We start from the raw sequence: 21,331 nt of genomic DNA, 5'->3' as shown, positions 1-21,331 counted from the left end.
TCCTTCGCATGTGATAATGCAAACACAATGGTGGGCAATTTAAAAGGAGTTATAGCTTTCATTAGAGAAGTTCAACCTTCTGTACTTCTGCAAGGATGTTCTTGTCATCTTCTTCATATAGCTGCACAAAAAGCCTCTAGTCAATTCAGGGATTTAAATGTTGAACAGCTTTTGATACAGTTGTATTATTTTCTTCAAAAGAGCTCGAAACGTAAGAACTGTCTAAAGTTGTGTCAAGCTGTTTGTGGCACCAAACCCCACAAAATTTTGAAACATGTGAGCACTCGATGGTTGTCTCTGTTGGGTTCTGTTAACAGGATGATCGAACAATTTGAAGCTTTGGATCATTTCTTCTCTGGTGACAATGCTGATGTTTCCAATTCACAGTTTCTCGACATAAAGTCTCAGATTGAAAATCCTTTATGTAAACTGTACTGTCTCTTTTTCAGTAACACTCTTCCACTTTTTGTTTCTACCAATGTTTTTCTTCTACAAGAAGCTCCCCAAATACATGCTCTACAGAGGAAACTTGTTGCTCTTTACACAGATTTACTAGTAAGATTTGTTAAGCCTACAGCACTCAAAGATAGTACTGATAATGCATCTATTTTTGATGTTGACTTTCAAAGAAGAAAAAATCAGAAAGATGATCCTGACCTAGTGATTGGTGCTAGCACTAGAGCCTACATCCAAGGGAAAAATCTTACAGCTTTACAGATAAGTCAGTTTTATTCCAATGTTAGGGAATTTTACAAAGCAGGCTGTGACTACATTCTCAAGAAAATGCCCATTTACAATGAGTTTCTGAAGCATGCTGAGGTATTGGATGTTCGTTTGAGAAGAAAAGTTTCATTTTCTTCTGTTCAGTACATGGTTACTTTGTTCAAAAACTTGCCTGTTAATATTGGCCAATTGGAAACTGAATTTGCTGCTTACCAGTTCTCTGATTTTGGTGAAGAAGTTCTTGCTGCTCCTAGTATCGATGTAGCATGGCACAACATTTCCAGATTGCAAGATGAAAGTGGGCTGTACAAATTTGGAGAACTCAGCAAATTAATGTTAACTATTCTTTCAGTTCCTCATAGCAATGCACCAACTGAAAGAATTTTCAGCATAGTACGAAAGAACCAAACTGTATTTAGACCCAATTTATCTACAGAAACACTAAATGCACTGCTTGTGCAGAAAGTGAAGTCATTTACTCACAACACCATATGTCACCAAAACAAGTTTAGCAAAGAAGAGTTGGCTGCAGCAAAACGTGCCACAAAGTTGTCCCTGTCTGATGAAGGACAGTAATATGGGGTAAGCTACCTACCTTTGTTTACTGAAAAAACTATCATGTATAAACTATCAAAAAATGTTTTTATATAGTGTAACATCCAATATGAGATTTATCTTTAACATTGGATTATACTCACTATCAGTAGGTTCATAATGTTCAGTGTTCATAAATTTTTGTCGCGCCTGATTTACGCATGTGTAAAAAAAATTGTGATTACTGATTGTCTCACCTGGGGGTTGGCATCTCTACAGGTTTTAGACGATGTCTTATTCAAAAATGAAAAATTAGCCAATTGGCCCAACTGTCAACATTAATTACAATGGTTGTTTTAACTTCAGGTACAGAATTTGGTCACAAACAGGATAACAGTAATATACTATACAAAATTAGTATATTTATATTAACATGAAACATTGTCACTAAATTAAAACATATATACATAATGGGTGAATATAAGATTTAAATAATAGACGTGCTGAAATAAATTAAAGTCTTCGACGTTTCTCTGCCGTTGGACCATTGGGCTCAACATTTTGGTCGATGTCTGACACTTCTGATTCATTGTCAGTCAAAATGTTGAGGTCTCCATACACATCTTCTTCGGCATCTTCCAATAATTCTACCAGTTGGAGGGCGTTTGTGCATGAGGTCCCCTTGCAACTGGCACAAATTGTCGAACATTTCAAACCTGCCTTCCTGCAGCCGCAAGCACCTGCACACCCTTTGCTGCACTTGCAAGAAATCATCAGAAGCGACTGTGGAGCTGGTTTCTTGGAGGTAAGAACAGGCGCAAGTCCAAAGTTGGACTGCTGCCATCCCCACTGGAGCGGATCCATCTGGTTCCCTAACCACATTTGAACTTGGAGGTAGGTTCTGAAGCAATGTTGGCGAGCTGCTTCCGTGGTTGGTGGTAGGGAAGCCACATTGAATCTAGATTTTATGAGGGATTTGGCAAACAGGTCAAACCGCACCTTGTCCAGATTGTCCTCTGTTCTACCGCCATAGAGGGTGGTCAAAAATCGTTGCCCAGCTTCTGCAATTGCTTGAGTTTGTGAATCGGGATCAAAGAAGGGTTTGATGTCCTCTAAAAGGTGCTCATTCTTTTCCACATGTTTCACTATTTTCTTCTTGCCCAGCTTGTAAAATGAAGAAGTGGTGTCGCAACCACTAATGGCGTGGAGGAAAATGAGGACCTTTTTCAGGTCGTCGGCAAGTTTACAACTCTGGTGGGTGAATATTTTTTGTGGTGTTGTTCCTCTTCCTGGTTTGAGGTAATAAATGTTAGCCGATGGTGTGGCTAGAGCAGTGAGGATGACCAACAAATCCGTATCCTCACCGACTAGAGCAAACTTCTCATGACTATGGGCAACTTCGATGGCTGTGGTGACGACCATGTGGTCTGCATCCTCACGAGCTTGCTTGACTGATATGCCTTCACTTTCCAGCCTCACGGTAAGCAAGCTGATGAGTCGCTCCTTGTTCCTGTCATTTGAAAGAAATTGCTCCCGGGTCATCGTCACCACCATTGACTTTGTGAAGATGACCTCAGGAGCAATGTCCTCTTCATTCTGCGGAGCCGCTCTGCAGATTTGATGCTTTTGGTACGCAGGTCTTTGGGGTAGCCATCAAAAACCACAGTGGTAGCTTTTCTGTTGTAGTGGCATTTCAAGTAATCAACATACTTGTTGATAATACATTGAAAGGCATCGCCATTCTTCCATACCACTCGGTGTAATAAAAATCCTCCATCAATGCCGTGAGCCGCTACATCGAGGTTAACTTCTCCTACAGGATCAAAAAAGTCATAAAGTACAGACTTAGGTGCCTTCCTCATTCCAACCTCATCGAATAGAGACAGGGGATATGGCGCCAGCTCGTATTGGAAGAATTCCCTTAGCTCTTCATCAGATTTCTTGAGGAGTGCGATACGGTGAAATATTGTCTCAGGATTGACTGGTACATCCTCCCCATGAATGGTAAATTTTGACTTAAAACCTTCAATGTTCATGACACGATTCTTTCTGACAAACTTGATTTGGTCAAAGTTTTGTCCCACCAAGGTAAGCATTGACGAATTCCCAATTTCAAAGGCTCTGTGACAGTTTATTGATTCATCTCCCATTACACCTGTACTGATGGACATCATGAAGTCGCTTGCTGGAAAAGGATCGTGAAATTGAAACCACTCACAAACTTCTGTACATCTCCATTATCACGCTGGACTCTAGCATCTCTGGCATCAACATGCTGCTCTGAGGTGGTGAATGAAACCCTGCTAAAATCCTCGACCTGTTGTACCACTGTTGTAACTATTGGCATGGTGACTGCCCATCTGCTGAGAGTACTATATGAAACACCACGACCATGACTAAGCCCTCCACTACTTTTTAATGAGCGCATGAGGGTCTGCTCAATGGTCATGTCAGACCAAATCCCACTCCAAAATTTATCAGATCTTCTAATTGTAACCCATCCATTCAGCACAAAACTCTCATACTCTTTTTGAGATAGTTTCTCTTGTAGGTCCATCATGTCTTGCAGGTAGAGCTGCGCTGACTTAGCATACAAAAAATGCCCACTTGCATGGAAATAGGACATCTTCTTCACAGTACTCAGATGCAGCTCCCAGTCACCAGTCCTCTCTGCCTGTATGAACTGCTTCATGAGGGTGGTCATTTTGAAGTAGAGCACCCATAACTTGGCAGTGGGACTATTATCCTCAAGTTCTTCTAGTTTCTCAGTGAACAGCTGCTTCAAATATTCGTGATCAAGTTCTTCCAAGGGAGTCTTTGAATGGGAAGGTTCTTCTGAGACCTCATTACCCCTCATTTTCGTAAGGATGACATTTGCAAGAGCCAAATTGCAGAGAGTATGTGCACGAACTGCCCTTGAATAAGCACGCCCAGCCATCATTTCTTCTGTTGATGCTTGGGCATAAGCAATGCTGAATAGCTCTTGCAGCCCACTTCTATTCATGATGTAGCCTATGGTTCCCAGATACGACATTAAAAGATGAAAACCCCCCAACCGTACAACGACTATGTTCAACTCAGAATCGGGAGTGGAAGATGCGACTATCTCACGTGCTTTAGATAGAGAGGCTGGTTAAATGTGACAAAACAGACATTTTGGTCGAGGATCTTGCATTTTTCAACTGCTGAGAGAAGTGAAGTATAGATGGTGTCATAGTTACTGGGAGGTGCATTGATGAATGGAAGGAAAACCGCGAGTGATGTTGAGTAGGGTTTTGAGGACATGAGCTGCTCCATAAAACCATTCCAACCTGGGAGTTCATATCCTTTACATTTTCCCACAATCCAGTCGAAATCAGTCTGTTGAATGATCACGCTGGAGAAATTTTCCCTCAAGTCCTTAAACACAATGTTTTTGAAAAGTGCTCTGGTTTTTTCAATTGTTGTTATTGGAATCACACCAAATTTTCCTACAATGCTTGCTTTTGGAACAGTACTGACTCTAGCTATAGCTTTACTACTTGAAGATGCAGAAATCGCTGGAGTTACACAGTGGATACCACCCATAGCTTGGAAAGTATTTGAGCCATCTATGGTGTCAACATTGACATCCACATTGTCCCACACAAATTGGGAAAAAGTGTCTGGATGAACAGAGCTGGGTGGATGGTTCATACATGATACCTCAAAAATTCTGGCTTCCTCATAGGAACAGCAGAACCCTAGTCCATTGGCTATTTGAATCAGATCCCTTGAGCCATATTTCCTGGCCAGTAGGGCCCCGACCCCAACTTGGAGGGGTGAATAGAACAACCTTGGTCTGGTGGCTGATATTACTGCATGAGCGATAGAAGTCACTTTGTTTTTTTCTTTTTTAAGTGTTCCTTGTTTGCCTTTCAATATGATAGAACCAAGCAATATCTGCAAGGTTTGTGGAACATCATCCTCGCAGGTTTCAACAAAACGTTGTGGGTCTGGATAGGCATCAAGGGAGTACACTTTTGCACGGATATCTTCCCTGATTATTTCAGCTGCAGCTCTAACAATTCGTAGGCGTTCTTCCTCCTCATTCGCTTGTTTAGATTCATACCATTGTTGGGTCAAAATTTTGTAGCCAGTATTGCGGAAACACAGTACTGTCTCTCGGTTTTGACCAACTGATATAATAATGTCACTCCCGTAATGGTCTTCCAACCTTCTCTTCAGTTGTTTATCGGTCGCTTTAGGGCCAGAAAAATCTTTCATGATCTCTTTCATCGAAAACTGGCATTCTTCTAGCATGCTCTCAATGTAATTGCGAACATGTTCAAAAGAAGCAGTGATGTTTTCATCTGGGGACCTACCCTTGGAACTCGTTGGGTGAACAGGTAAAACAAATTTTCTCATTCAGTTCTGATGGTATCTCCCATCACTGGCAACCAAATCGCTCACTGTGGCCAAGCGTGATTTCACTTCTTCCACCCACTGGTCTCCCCGGGAAGCTGCAGTTTCTAACACATTGTTCTTGAAATTTATAGTGGTTACTAAACTGACATTTACCCGCCGATTAACATTCAGTCTTAGTTGTTGGGAGATGAAATCATCACTGGCATCCTTGTTACAAAAAAAACAAACAAAGTGTTCTGAAATTAAACCCTGACTGACCTGCTCGGCATTGACGTACTCTACTCCCATTTGATTTCATTGCAGCAGTCACATTCTTCTCCCTGGTGTAAGATTTATGACATGAGATGTGTAGCTTTACAGTCTCACATGACTGAAAGCGAGTACCTCGTTTCTTACTGCACTCAACCAACGTTCTGATTCCTCTTGCTTTCACAGTCACAGCCTCACCCTTCTCTATTGTCACTTCACTCACAGCACACGTATCCATCATATTGTATCACGCGGAAACATGTTTATCATATAACTGTAGGTCACTTTTTTTTTGCTAGTTTCTCTTGCATTTGCGTGGTTTAATACCTTACCTGCGCTCTGTGGGCGCAGTTACGCGGCGTCCGAGGCGTAGTTGCTTGAGGCGCCGTGTGATGTCTCTGCATGTCGGGCGCCCTTTGGTGCTAGTGTTAAGGTCGAGTTGTGAGCAGGGATTTTTATTTCTACGGTTGATACCGTGTAGGAAATCTTGTTTGGCAGTTAGTGCCGTGACTGTTGTTAGATTGTTACCAATCGAATTCATGCCTTTATGTGTTTGCTTCAAGTGTAGTTGAAATAAACCATTTCTGCTATTGTTAAAAACTTGTCCAACGTTAACCTGCTGTAGTTTGGTAACGCGTTGGCCGAAAAATTCGCTCTTGATCCCATTCGATGCAAAATTTAAATCTTAAACAATGTTATGTAAAATAAATGTTTGATAAAAGGTTAATTCGAAGATATTTAAGAAAAACTGATATTAAAACGAAAATTATTCGTAAAATTAATAAATTGATACGACTCTCGCCTTTTGTAATTTAGTAACGGGTGGTCCAAAAAATTTTTCCCTGGTTTTATTCTACACAGAATTTAATGCTCTACAACTTTTATAAAAGGTACTTTTTCAAAATTTTGTTAAGTTCAGGAGATACAAGTGAAAAACTGCAAAAGTATCCCTTTAGGGGGTACATTTTCATCCCCCACCACTTTTCCACAACTTCCCCGAGGGGAAAAACATAGGAGAGTCATATTGAACCATAAATGAAGCCATTGACGCAAAAAAACCTTTTGTAGGAATTATTTCCGAATTGGGTGATTTTTGTGTTTAACGCTACTGGCCTAATGATCGTATACAGCTGCACATTCTTTTCATGGTCAACTTCATTTCTTTTACATTATTTTCTTTTTTCATCCTTTTTCAGACCATCCTTTACGGAATTGCTGAAGGTAAAAATGTAAGCAAACTTTTGCTGCGATTTGCAAGCGATCTTTCTTCTCGCACAGGAATAATTATTAACTACGTCCTTGTGGTTTTCAGCCACACTGTCGTAGCCTACCAGTGCTATGCTGTGTTGTCTTGTTATCTGTTGGGGGCACGAGGATAGCTTTCCCATAATATTTTCTTCACACTACGATGACACAAGTGTTAGAATGAACCACAAGAAGAAACTCTTACATCGCTTCACTTTGATTTACATTAGCATGCAGTAAAAAAAAAAAAAAAACTACAGTTTGTGTGATAACCATGTGCATTGATGTGTTTGCACCTGTATAGGGCTCTTGATATGTCCAATAAAACTTGGAAATTAAGAAATTTTCACATCATAGTTTTTCATTTCTGTAATGAAATATTGTGTTAAATAATTTATAAAATTGTTTAAAGTTTCATCAGGTCGATGCACACAAAGCAAGTGTATGCTTTACTAAATTTTGTATTCCTGTGGGGATACCATTATAAAGTGGTATTGGGTTACAGAGTTTTCAAGAAGTGCGTATGTGTGAAGTGAAATTAAGTTAATAAATAAATAAATAAATAAATATATATATATATATATATATATATATATATATATGTTATAATTTTACATATTAGTGAGTGCTAACATGTTATAATACTGTTACGATCGCGCTTGGCTTCAGTGCTTGGCGTCGCCGCGCTCGTTCGGCCTGTCTGCGCCCCCTTCCACCTGCATCCTCTCCCTGGTATCTCGTGCCATACTATCTCGCGACATCCTGACTGTCGCGGCGCGCACCTGCCTCAGATCGAGTTACTTAAGGGAGGCCGCACTGTGGAATGGAGGGACTCAGACATGTTTATCGGTGTGTTTTGTGGGAACCCGATGCTTGTTGAGTTTATCGGCGTTCTTTGAGCAGCCGCCGCGTCCTTCGAGGACTCACGACGCGTTTCTGGGCATTTCGACGACGAAGGTCGCGCGATATCTCGGAGACATGCCCGATTGTTCTGGACGGGAACCCAAGGGCTATTTAAGGAGGTTGGGCCGACCTTCGAGTCAGTCAGGAGTTCAGTGGGGAGTTCTCCCACGGCGGAGTTTCCGGGCGATAGTGCCGCGGGTGCGGCAGAGTGGCGAAGTCCTTGGACGAAGGTTCCAGGGCAGGGAGTGAGTGAGTTCAGTGGAGTCGGGAGTTTACGGGCGATAGAGTCGCGGGCGCGGCGGAGTCCCGAGTGAAGTTCCGAGTGAGGCGTCGAGTGGGATCTCAGCGAAGGGTGTGATGGCGGCGTCGGAGTGTGGCGACGGAGTCCCGCGGCGGAGACCCACGAGGGGTGCTGCGGCGTGAGTTGCGCCAGAGGTGCGGCCCAGCGAGGTGTGCGGAACGAGTGACCAGGGAATTGACATTTATTTAAGTGTAATTAATTATTTAGAAGATTATTTGTAAGTGACAAGTAGTAGTAACAAATAAATCTGTGTGTGAAATAAAATCTATTAATTGGGCTATCCTTTACGAACCCGCAGGGAAATCGTAACATTTTGGTGTCAGAAGTGGGATAGCCCTAATTAATAGATTTAGGATTCAGTTAAGAAATAGGATTTAGTTTTTCGAGAGTAAAGTTAGCATTTAGAAATTTAGTGAATTTGTAATTTTCTAGAGCTAGTTTGAATTTACTGTAGTCAGTGATAGTCTTGAATGTAATAGAGTTATTGTTATTTTAATTAGAAGGTTCGTCTAAGTCATTTAAAATTAAGAACAGTATTCAAAAAAATTATTATTATTTAGGTTGTTTAATTATTAGTAAATGATTTAAAGAGAGATGGCTACTGAAGAGCTTACTGACGAGCAATACAAGGAGATAATGGTTGCCCTAGAAGAGATCAATAATAAAATGGAAAAAATGGTAACCAAAATCGAGAACTTTACGGAAGAAATGAAGAGTGGAAGGAAGGAGAGTAAGAACCACCATGAAGAAAAGAAGAGCGGGTCAAATAATAGCCTAGAGGAAATGAAGAAGGGTCAGGATGAACTGAAGCATGGCCAAGAAGAAATGAGGAATGAAATGATGACCGAAGTGAAGATAAGCCTAGAAGAGAAGAACAGCCAAGAGAAGAATAGCCATGATAAAAACAGTGAAGAGAATAACAGCGAACAGAAGACCGGCCAGGAGAAGACCAGCCAAGAAGAGAATAACAGCGAAATGAGGAACAGCGAAGAGAATAACAGCAAAGAGAATAACAGCGAAGAGAATAACAGCGAAGAGAAGAACAGCGAAGAGAAGAACAACGAAGAAAAGGACAACGAAGAAAAGAACGATGATGAGAAGAACAACGAAGAGAAGAACAGTGATGAGAAGAACAGTGATGAGAAGAACAGTGATGAGAAGAACAGTGATGAGAAGAACAGTGATGAGAAGAACAGTGATGAGAAGAAGAGTCATGAGAAAATTAGCCAAGGATAGAACAGCCAGGACATGAGGATGAAAGAAGAGCTGAAGAAAAGTACAGAAGTGAAGATGAGTTACAAAGTAAGGAATATTGAACATAAAGAAATGAAGATAAACCAAAGAGAGAGGGGTAAATGCCAAGAAGAGATGAAGAAAAGCCGAGAAGAGATGTACATGAGTCAAGAAGAGATAGAGAAGTGCAAAGAAGAAACGAAGAAACACCAAGAAGAGACGCAGGAAGACCAAGAAGAGGTAAAGAAAGACCAAGAACAGGGGAAGAAAGACAGAGAAGAGAAAATGAGAACACAAGGGGTCATGAAGAGGGTGCAAGGGGAAACTAAGTGCAGTCCAGGTGAGACTCAGAAGAACCAAGAGGGCACAAGTAACCAAGGAGAGACGAAGAGGAGCCGGGATGAAATGCTGTGCGAACAAGTAGCTGCGAGAGAAGAAATGGAGAGAAAAAGGGAAGATACAAGGAAACCGTTGGAAGGCAATAAGCAATGCACTCAAGAGTATCGGGTCAGTCCAAAGCATCGGTCAGCCCGTCTCGGGCAGCTGGCTGAACGACATGGGGCATCTGCGACGCAGAAGTGTCGCCAGGTGACAAGAGAAGCTACATCTAATGAGAGAGAGGGTTATCGGGTGAGACTGTACAGCCCGCGATGGAGAAAAGGCAGGAGGCCTAAACTTCGAGTAGCATGGGGACCTCCAGGAGGAGATGCATTACCTGTTCGGGACGAACAGGTTTAAGGAGGGGGCAATGTTACGATCGCGCTTGGCTTCAGTGCTTGGCGTCGCCGCGCTCGTTCGGCCTGTCTGCGCCCCCTTCCACCTGCATCCTCTCCCTGGTATCTCGTGCCATACTATCTCGCGACATCCTGACTGTCGCGGCGCGCACCTGCCTCAGATCGAGTTACTTAAGGGAGGCCGCACTGTGGAATGGAGGGACTCAGACATGTTTATCGGTGTGTTTTGTGGGAACCCGATGCTTGTTGAGTTTATCGGCGTTCTTTGAGCAGCCGCCGCATCCTTCGAGGACTCACGACGCGTTTCTGGGCATTTCGACGACGAAGGTCACGCGATATCTCGGAGACATGCCCGATTGTTCTGGACGGGAACCCAAGGGCTATTTAAGGAGGTTGGGCCGACCTTCGAGTCAGTCAGGAGTTCAGTGGGGAGTTCTCCCACGGCGGAGTTTCCGGGCGATAGTGCCGCGGGTGCGGCAGAGTGGCGAAGTCCTTGGACGAAGGTTCCAGGGCAGGGAGTGAGTGAGTTCAGTGGAGTCGGGAGTTTCCGGGCGATAGAGTCGCGGGCGCGGCGGAGTCCCGAGTGAAGTTCCGAGTGAGGCGTCGAGTGGGATCTCGGCGAAGGGTGTGACGGCGGCGTCGGAGTGTGGCGACGGAGTCCCGCGGCGGAGACCCACGAGGGGTGCTGCGGCGTGAGTTGCGCCAGAGGTGCGGCCCAGCGAGGTGTGCGGAACGAGTGACCAGGGAATTGACATTTATTTAAGTGTAATTAATTATTTAGAAGATTATTTGTAAGTGACAAGTAGTAGTAACAAATAAATCTGTGTGTGAAATAAAATCTATTAATTGGGCTATCCTTTACGAACCCGCAGGGAAATCGTAACAATACTTTAGAATTTTCTCCTGGGATACACACATGAATTACCCTAATAAAGGTAAATACTGTTACTAATATTGGGCTTTGTAGTGGCTTAACTAATGATGCACGTCACGTTGCCACAAACAGTTTAATCACCTGTTATCTCACTGCTAGAATACAGACATGTCTAGAGAAGCTTCCTTATCAGTGAGCAGTTTGAGATAATTCAGTACTCCAACTTTGTGGTCTAGCAAAGTCAGCTTAATAAATAAACATATCTTGCCAAATACAATATTGGTTCTCATGTATAGCTCTTGTGCGAGTTGTTAACAAATAGTTTCATGTTAACGTGATCTTAAAAGAGTCATGTCTAAGCCCGTGGCTTGTAAACCATCGCAGTAATAGCTTCTAAGCTATAAGTCCGTAGACTATCATCAAAAATGCTACACAAATATCTTGACGTAGGTAGTTACACCCTTATCCTATCCGCTAATTATCTTATTTTATTCAGTTGAATAAACACTGTTAGTCACTACTGCACACAACTGCCCGGTGCATTACAACAGTCATACAACACCTGTTTACATGATACAACTGGACATAGTTATGATTTCCTAAGTTATGATGTTTCTAATTTATGTGGTTTTAAGTTGTGTGTTTCTAAGTTATGACAGTCCTAAGTTGTGATGGTTCTAAGTTATAATTTTCTAAGTTGTGTGGTTCAGCATTTGTGTTTTTCTGAACTATGTGTTTCTAAGTTATGACAGTTCTAAGTTATAATTTTATAAGTAGCATGGTTCAGCATTTGTGTTTTTCTAAACTATGTGTTTCTTAGTTGTGACAGTTGTAATTTATAACATTTCAAAGTTGTGTTTGTTGTGTTTTTGTGGCGAATGTTTTCATACAGTCTTATATCCAGCTTTCTACAAAGCATCTAACTTTACTGTTAGGGGGTTAAGTGTAGCCAACTTGACCATGAGCGCTCTATGCGATTCTTATAAACTACATTTTTTAAGACTTGGTGTTTCTCAGCAGATGGCATGCTCGCACATGACGTGTATTTAACAATGAATATAATTTTAAAGTAATAAATTTAATGCTGTATTTAAATAACATACAAGATAATTAATAATATTAATTTCATTGTGAAATTTTAAACAAAAATGAGAGAACATGATATGTTCTGTTACACTATTAATGGTATTCCAAACCAATTAGTATTTAATATTTTCAAATACTGCATTACAATTTATCAAAAACTATAGCAGTATCATCTTTCTAATTAACTGGCAAATAATAACCACAGTGAGCAACCCATGCGTACTGAAGAGTTCTTCATGCGTGATTGTCTTAAATTTGTAAATTCGACAGTTTCTCTGATAATTATTATAGAAGGCTGCACTGACTACACCTAAAATACAATATAATACCTAATTATACATTTTTGCATGCACCATGCAGTTTAATTGATTAAGCTTCATTGTAGGTGGCACTAATGAAACATAAAATTAAATATTAAGGATACTTTTAAGGCATATGTTAAGAATGTTTGTTCACTGTAAAGCCTGCTAGCCTACTTGGCGACTTAGCAAACAACCCTCAGATTTAAAGTCATTACTACAGGGCAGTTGATAAATAATAAACCTTAGGTAAATTCTGGGCCTTTATCCAATATTGTAAAAATAACATGAATATTTATTTACATAAACATATAAAAATTCCCTGTCATGCTAAATTGTCTGTCTCTGGGTTAGTTTACTATGCGTTGATTCCACCTCGGATTCTGCAGAGTTCAGGGCATTCTGGACGGAGGTTCCAATTGCGGCCGTTTGCGCCGTTCTGACGTCGCTCCTCTCTCGTCCCCTGTCGACCAACTGTCGGCGTGGCGACTCATTCAGCTCCCTGGCGCTGCACTCTTCCTTCGCGACCCCGGGCGTAGTTCCTCTCGTTGCTCATCTGCACTCCTGCTGGTTCTCCCGGCAACTTCAATATTTCCTTAGTTGTCCAGTAGTTTTCCGTCAGCACGAACCTTGTCTCAACTTTACCAGAGATCATTTCCTCCATGCCAACTCCCTCAGCTACCACAGCGAGGCGTCTCTACGATTGCCCGACGACGTCTGTCTCGTGACCGTCCTCGCCACTGCACATTGAGCCCGGCCTTCGCCAGGGAGCGCATGCATCGTAGCCACCTGACGCCAACAGTCCGACTCAACTAGAAACTAGCAAATTGCTTACCAGTGCAATAGTATTGTTTCTATGTAGTCACCAGTAAGACACCAGTAAAACTCATTTATATCCTTTTAATACAAAATTTTATTTAGTTGATTAATTTAACTGGTTAAAATGTTAAGACTTTAACAAGGCCCAGCCCAATTAATTTGCTCTTGACAATCACAAAACTATTTTAGTTTACAGTTGACCTACATGTAATCCAATTTGACTGGCTATAATCGTACATTGCGATAAGTAGGTATTTGCACATGCCTGGTTCTAGTATTTAATAGAGTTTTCGGCCAATCATTGTCGTTTGAGAACTTATTTTAATTATTAAGTAAATGATATGTTAACTGGATTGTGCTGAATATTATTTTCTTTTGTTTATATTAATGTTAGAACGATTTAATCGAGCTATAAACATTAAGGTACAATTTCTGAAGGATAAAAAAACTGGTATCTGCATTTAGTTTTGCAATACCTGTGTTATTGCTAAATTTATTCTGATAATAATAATTTTTTACTACATTTTACTAACTACAGCAACATAATTTTTTTGAAATCCAAAACAACAGAAATAAACAAACAAAATAGGGTTAAGTTAGGTTCATTGTAGCCAGGCCACAGTGCTTGTTCTGTGTTGTGTTAAGTGCTTGTTGCTATAACTATCAAAGTGTTAATGCCATGTTGATTGTGGTAGGGCCTTTAACCATCCACTGAACAGGCTTCTGCAACATGCACACATAACAACGCTGTCAAGCAGTCTGTGTAGCCACAGTGGTGTGTGTAGGGTGTCTGTTGGCAGACGAATATAGTTATCTCATATTTATTGACGTACTCATGTTCACGCCATCTCCATGAAACAAAAACCTATTTAACTGCTGCACCTTTTTTTACTTTTCAACAACTTATCTGAAATACAATAACAGATTAGGAAATGGATAGGGCAAGAAAAACAGTAAATTAATTGAATTTCTTAAATGTAATAAAACATGTCTAATAACATATTTTTATAAAAATTTTAATTAGAATCTAGGGTTTTACGTCGCTTAGTTATGTGCAGATGCCTAAGGCGACAAGACCATCAAGTGTTTAATGTGCTCCGAACCATTTGAGTACCAACTCAGACCTAAAAAGTAATAAGCAAAATATAACTAGATTGATCCTAGGTGGCAGTCTGTGCAAGGCATTACTGGGTATGGCACACTAGAATAGTTATATTTATCCTAGAAATATACCGTCCAACATTTTATGCCACCAAAAAAATTTTATAATATGCCAAATACATCCCTAAGACCAATTATTCACGTGGCTGCCTATGCAGGACGCACTGCATAATTTAGATTATATTCAATTATGTTCCTAGTTTGTAAGTTTTTATTTTCATTGTTTCAAGGTGCTTCCAGTTGGTGGTTGTAGCCATGGGCGCAAATCTGTAGGATTTCCAGGGGGGGCCCGTGAATTTAATTTAAGAATTTTGATCTAGAGTTCAACCGAAACAAGTCTTCTCTGGATATTAAGCTCGTATGTTATACACTTTATTTTTACGTAAGTGATATTAACAATAAAGCAGAGCAACATATGTTTTAGTAATTATTAATTAATGACTATAATAAGTGATCTCTCAAACATGTTTGAATAATTTGCTAACCTAAATACATAAAATATCCATTAAAAAAAATCTATAAAAATAATATACGTGAATATAATGCAAATAGATAACACCCCACCCATACATTACCATTTTCCAAAAGTGTTTATTCTAATTTCAATTTAAAAATAAATGATTAAATTAAAATAAAACAAATATTTAAGGGGGGCTCCCATACAACAGACATGATTTTTTTTTTGCCGTTTTTATAGATGATGGTAAGGAACCCTTCGTGCGCGAGTTCGACTCGCACTTTGTCGGGTTTTTTTTATGCCACATCACATAATTACTGCGATTCAAATGCTGTTCGTGAAATTCTTTGTTCACAGTTTTTGATGCGCCCTAAAAACCCAAAGCGCCAAAGCTAATAAACGGATCAACATCAAATGAACGATCGAATCATATTAAAACCCTTAAAGACTATTTCATTTAGTAAAGGCATCAACCAGGTAAAAAAGAAAAAAAAACTTAATGACACAAATGAAAAATCTCGGAGATAGAACTATAAAATTTATCCTACAGCTAATTGAACCACATACATTTCTCGGCTTATATTTAGTATAATCAGTATTTTGGCAGTGAATTATTTAGTTAAAATATGCCGCTTGATTAGTTATTAAAGAGACACGTTTGCTTCCTTATTAACTTAAATACGGATGTGTAACGTTTAAATACTTCTTTCTCACTCTTACTTCTGTTTACTCGTGTAGTGTTGCAGTTATCAAATAACAAATGTTATAAAGTGATTATCGGCCATGAATTGTGAAAATTATCGTTTGATAATAAAAGGGGAGTGATTTTAAATTCCATATTGACGAGGAAAAAAATTATTCCATGTATATTCACATGTAACGTACAGAACAGCTAGCCTTACAGAATGGAGATGAGCTAAAAAAATTCCAGAAAATGGTATATAAGTTTCAGTTCGTAAATAAACTAAATTCTTTTATAATTACTCTTAAAGTATTAAGTTGTTTATTTACTGGAAAAAATAACGTTACATAATCACTTAAATAAAATATATTACCTAAATAATAGTCACTACTTATAAAACAATCAAGCTTACCAGGTGAGAATCAGATTATGTTTTCCGTTTCTTCCGCGTCACGAACTTATCCATGTTGATGTTTGCCAAGAAAGCAGAAGACTGGGGCACACGAGAGCAAAACCACTTTAAAAACAGACTACCTGAAACCTATAATACTGTCGTTTCAGAGGACAGGGTAGTGTGGGTAACAATGGGGAGGAAAAGCTAAGGGAACCCTACCCTAGCTTCGTCCTTTGGAATGAACGGTTTCTGGGAATTAAGGGTTTAAAAGTTCTCACTGGAAAACTCCATACCATGGCTTTCGCAGAAGGGGTAGGGGAAAATAACTACGGAACTCGAAGGTAGGAATGTAAAGCATGTCAAAGTGTCTGTCGTCGTTGTAAATAATAATATATATGAATATATATAAATATATATAAATAATATATATATAATATATATAATATATATAAATAATATATATATATATGTTGTGTACACCATTAACTTTAAAATCACGAAGTGGGCCCCCCCAAGGAGGGGCCCATTAATTCCAGGGGGGGCCCGGGCCCCCCTGGCCCCCCCGGGATCTACGCCCATGGTTGTAGCCATTCATCTCCAGTGGCACATGCATCCATGATTACAACCAAACCCAGAAGTGGAAAAACAAAATATGGCGGGCTTTGGTTCAAGTTTTCAAACCTCTGCACGGCATAAAAATTTCTGCCCTTCCGCGCACTCTTTTACTGGAACATCGTCCTGTATTTCTCTGCTTATGTAATGCATGCCCTATTGTAAACTGCATGTCCGTTTCCAGGGTTTTCCCTGTGTCTATGCAAGGTTTTACCTGGGCCCAACTTGAATTCAAATCTATATTTAAGATGGGGGAGTTAGTCATGGCTTCAATCGCTGCCATGGCTGGCCAATCCCCTCCTAGCACACGATGCATGCGACCCTCTCCTTGCATGGCTAATCCCAGCATGACTAGGCGTGTAGGCTTCGGCCTGAGACACGTCTAGGGCCCTCCCTGACCCGGACCCTTCCTACAAAATACACTTTTATGGAGAAAAAAATACCTAAATGACTCATGCTCAACTCAAACAATACGGTCCTGTAGAATGGGATCAAACCCGTGACCTTCATCACTCGCCACGCTCATGCGTTGGGGACCCTCAGTAGCGAATATTGTGACATCACAAGTGATGAATAAGAAGTTGTTAACATTTATATAAAAAATTTCAGCAAGTGAAAATTCTGGCATGATAGTGTATTGTTTTCAGAGTTACAATGACAGTTTGATGCAGTTATTCAATCAGGAATAAAAAACACAAATATATTTTATGAACAACAGCCATTTTTCCTAAGCCTTGCTTAGTGTGTACATTTTTTAAAATTACACCACAGCCACATAAAAGGCATTATATTGTTTCTTATTTGTTTTCAAGTTAATTGAGATATATTTATCAATTTTTATTTAAAGCAACATATAAATTTATACAATTTCAATTGATTCCTTATTGAATAATGGTAACGAGTAATCGCTAGTCATTTAACACACTTGTATAGCGAGTTTTGATTCCAACAACCAGCGCACTCAATAAAAAATATAGTTTGTTCTGTGGAGTTTGGAAACCGCTTTACTACGTTTTCCTGTTTAAAGTGGGCATCAAAAGTTATCCTTAAGCTAAATTTATAACAAAAAATAAAAAAATAAAAAAAAAACAGGAAAAAATAATATGATTCTGATGTTTACAATATTTGAAACCAAAAATATTTATTTTTATTTGCTTCTTTTAGTTTTTTTTATTTGTAACATCTTAGTTCTCAGTATACAGCATTTGATACGAGTAATTTCGTTAATGGAACGGAAGTCGTTTGGAGCGGTAATGTTTAACCATGGTGCTGCAACCTGTGGAAGTCTTGGAAATCTCAAAAAGAAGGTTTACTCACGATATTCAGCAGTTTATAGTGCTTTCGAAAATATTGGTGAATTTACACCGTGCATAGGTATTAAAAATATAACTTTATAATATGACAATTATCATTTAATACTGTATGTCATAATTCATTGTCACAAAAAGAATTTACAACTTAAAAATACAATAGAATCCTGGCATTACATTTTGACAACCCTTATATAACATTTAAATGTAGAGATATTGCAGCATTCATCTTACTGTAGAGGCATAACAAATTGTTAGCCAGCGTACATATCTTTGACATCATGAAAAATAAAAATATTTAGTGATGCAATGCTAACTCATTAAATGTTGATTCAGCTCAATGTGAGTTTGTCCAAAAACATATATACATATGTAGTGTTATAATATATGTTTTTAAAATTGTTTCAGGTTAATATTTAAGTAATATCATAGAAGTATAAATTTAAATGTGTGTACCTTGGTACACATTCATATTTTTTTTGAGGAAAATGTACTACCATCATGATAAACAAAATTATAATTTGGTTTTAAAAAGGGGAAAAATATTAACTCTTTTTGCCTAAAATGATTACTTAAAAAGTTGCAGCCATTTTAAGATTTGAAATAACTCTTCTATAATGTACCCAGAAGCAGAAAGGACATTACACGAAAAATATCAATGAACTAGTGAATAACTCAGTGCAAAAGTGATATAAGTACTTATTTTTAACAACCAAATCCTGTTAAATATAAATGTACTTTTGTTTTAAAAAGGGAAAAAATTTAAATTTTCTGCTTAAATGAATACTTTAGAAGATAAGAGCATTCAAAACTTTTTGTGGTGTTATGGGATATGTTCACTTCATATATCAGCCATTCCAAAGTAACGGATATGACAGTTAGACATATTTACTATCACTAAAAATATAGAATAATCATGTTATTGGATTTTAAATTTGAGGCCTACTTACATTTCAGTTCTTTATGCGTCTCTTGTAACTTTTAAATCAAAAAAGGCAATTCTGATATAAGAAATGTCTTATTACGGCTGGCTAAGAGTCATGAGACGTACACAAACTACTTCTAATTCGTCTGATCTGGTACAAGTGACTAACAATATTTTTTATTTGTTCTGATAAAAGAACAAACACTCATTAAATAGCATTAAAATTAACACATCTACAACTGAAAAGAGAATATGAATTTTTATTTGGGTAATGGATGTGACACCCTGAAATAACAGATGTGATCAGAATGAGTACTGATTGTTGATAATGTAACATGTGATATTTCAAAGTAATTAAGAATAAACAACTAAAAATGTACAAAACAAATAGAAACATGTATCCATGCAAAAAAAACTTAATATTAAATAAATAATCATAACTTAGTATATTTTATAAATGTTAAATTTCACTAAACTACAACTAAAACACTGGTTTTTTGAATACATAAAATACACTATCTCCACTTGCTGTTATGTTAGGTACAGGTAAAATGTTTTTTATTTGTTCGAAAGCAATGCATTTTTCATCTTGAGTATTCATGGTGTATTTTGTTTGGTCCTCACCATATGGTTTCATAAACATTACTAAAACTTCCTCGTCAGAAACTCCACTTTGTGTTACTGCTACATGTTTGTCACATGTTTTTTCACTTCACTCTTTAGTTCAGTCAAAACTTAAAAACCAGGTTTGATATCATTCACTTTAATACCTCAATATTGGATGCTTCTTGATGATGAACTGCATTGTTGTTGGATGTCCTCAGAATCATCACTGTCATCATCTGTGCTGCTATAAACATCTTTGTATCTCAATTTTTATTCTTCCAAATTCCAGGATTTTCAATGCGTGAAAGCTGCTTGCCAAACATATTTACAGGTGTCAGTTTTACTTAGCAGTGACACGCCCTCAAGGTTATTACCTCATGTGGAAGGAAGTGGTGTAATGATTGAAGTCCAGGAACATTCAAAACCGTGTTACATAGATTGACCAGGAAAGCTTTGTTTTCTTCAACATCTTCTTTTGGTACATAAAAGACTTCTGTTTTTATGCATGTCATTTCTGCAAGTACATAAAACTCTTTTGCAGAATTAATACTTAAGTCTTTTGCCTTGACAAGTCTCCATATCCCATTTTTAAGTTAACCACCCACACCATCCACTGCATCTTCCCCATGCAAAGCTGCAAACGTATTCCATTCAACTGTTACGCCATAGTCTTTTTCCATGCAACACAAGTTTACCAATGTAAATTTACTCTTAAATTGAGAGGCTGCATTGTCTGAAAAAAATATATATATATATGCTCCACAGATGGCATGTTCAACTTGATATCATTGGTAATAAGTTTTAAGAAAGTCCATACTGAGTACCTTGAGTGACTAAGATCATCACTCATAATGGAAATGCTGTGCACCTCACCGCAGAGCCGTATGCAACAGGTGAATACTGTATCTTGCTGCTGCTTCCAATGAGCACTCTGGATTTGGTTTTGAGCTGTGAGAATGTAATTCTCAGCCAAGTTAACCTGCACAACTACTTCTTTCTCATTTTTTTTTGCTGTTTGCATTCTTCAAAGTAGGTACTTGCTCTCAGTTTGTTTTACAAAACAATGAGTTTTAAACTGTGGAAGTTTACTATTTAGTTCATAAACAAGCTCCATAATTGTAAACTCCTTTTTAGTGACTTGTGCATATAATTTCCCATTTCTTGCACTTAATTCTAGAGCTTGGATTTAGGGTATTTGGTAACAACTGCCTTAAATCATACAAACAATCCCTGCAGTAATTGAGCATGCAGTTTTCATTTTCAGTGTTACAACACACAGAACACCTCACTTTTTTAGCGGTTTTGGTGTGGGTGGGGAAAATGATTGGTGGTCGTGTTTGCCCGGGGGGCAGGCCTCATATGTCATTTGTTGTATGGGGGGGATGGGGGGGAGAGCATTGAAGCCGTGTTACTGGAAGGCGGGGGCCGCTACGGGGCTGGTAGTGTGGGAGTGGGAGGGTAGATGGGTGATGGTTCGCCAAGGCCGCTTGGGGCCACAGCCGTGTGGTGCGAGCCCCCAGGGTGGTAGTCAGCTCACTGTCGCGTCGCCTGGTGGGCGGGTGTCGTCCCATGTGCTGCTGCCACCGGCTGTGGATCGCAGCGGACACGAGCCACCAGGCAACCCCGCGAAGTGCGTGGTGCGGCCTGCAGCGTGTCAGCAAGCACAAACATTTCAATGGCGTTTGGAAAATAGAGAGAGAGAGGGAGAAAGTAGACACAGCTGTTTACCGTTCGTTCCTCTAAGAGCAGTCCTGAGCAACACAATGCATTGGCATGTTGCTATTCTAATACCTTATAT

At 39.2% G+C, this 21,331-nt stretch overlaps 1 protein-coding gene across 2 annotated transcripts in view; it reads left to right on the top strand.

Annotated features, from left to right (window-relative positions):
* Positions 1–21,331, top strand: part of LOC134533656 (syntaxin-6) — an 87,310-nt gene that overhangs the window by 12,163 nt on the left and 53,816 nt on the right. The gene's annotated exons all lie outside the window — the stretch shown is intronic.

The sequence above is a fragment of the Bacillus rossius genome, chromosome 7, assembly GCF_032445375.1.
Source record: "Bacillus rossius redtenbacheri isolate Brsri chromosome 7, Brsri_v3, whole genome shotgun sequence".
NCBI classification, from domain to species: Eukaryota; Metazoa; Arthropoda; class Insecta; order Phasmatodea; family Bacillidae; genus Bacillus; species Bacillus rossius.
Note: the sequence above shows the minus strand (reverse complement) of the source record. Positions and strands in the feature narration are given on the sequence as shown.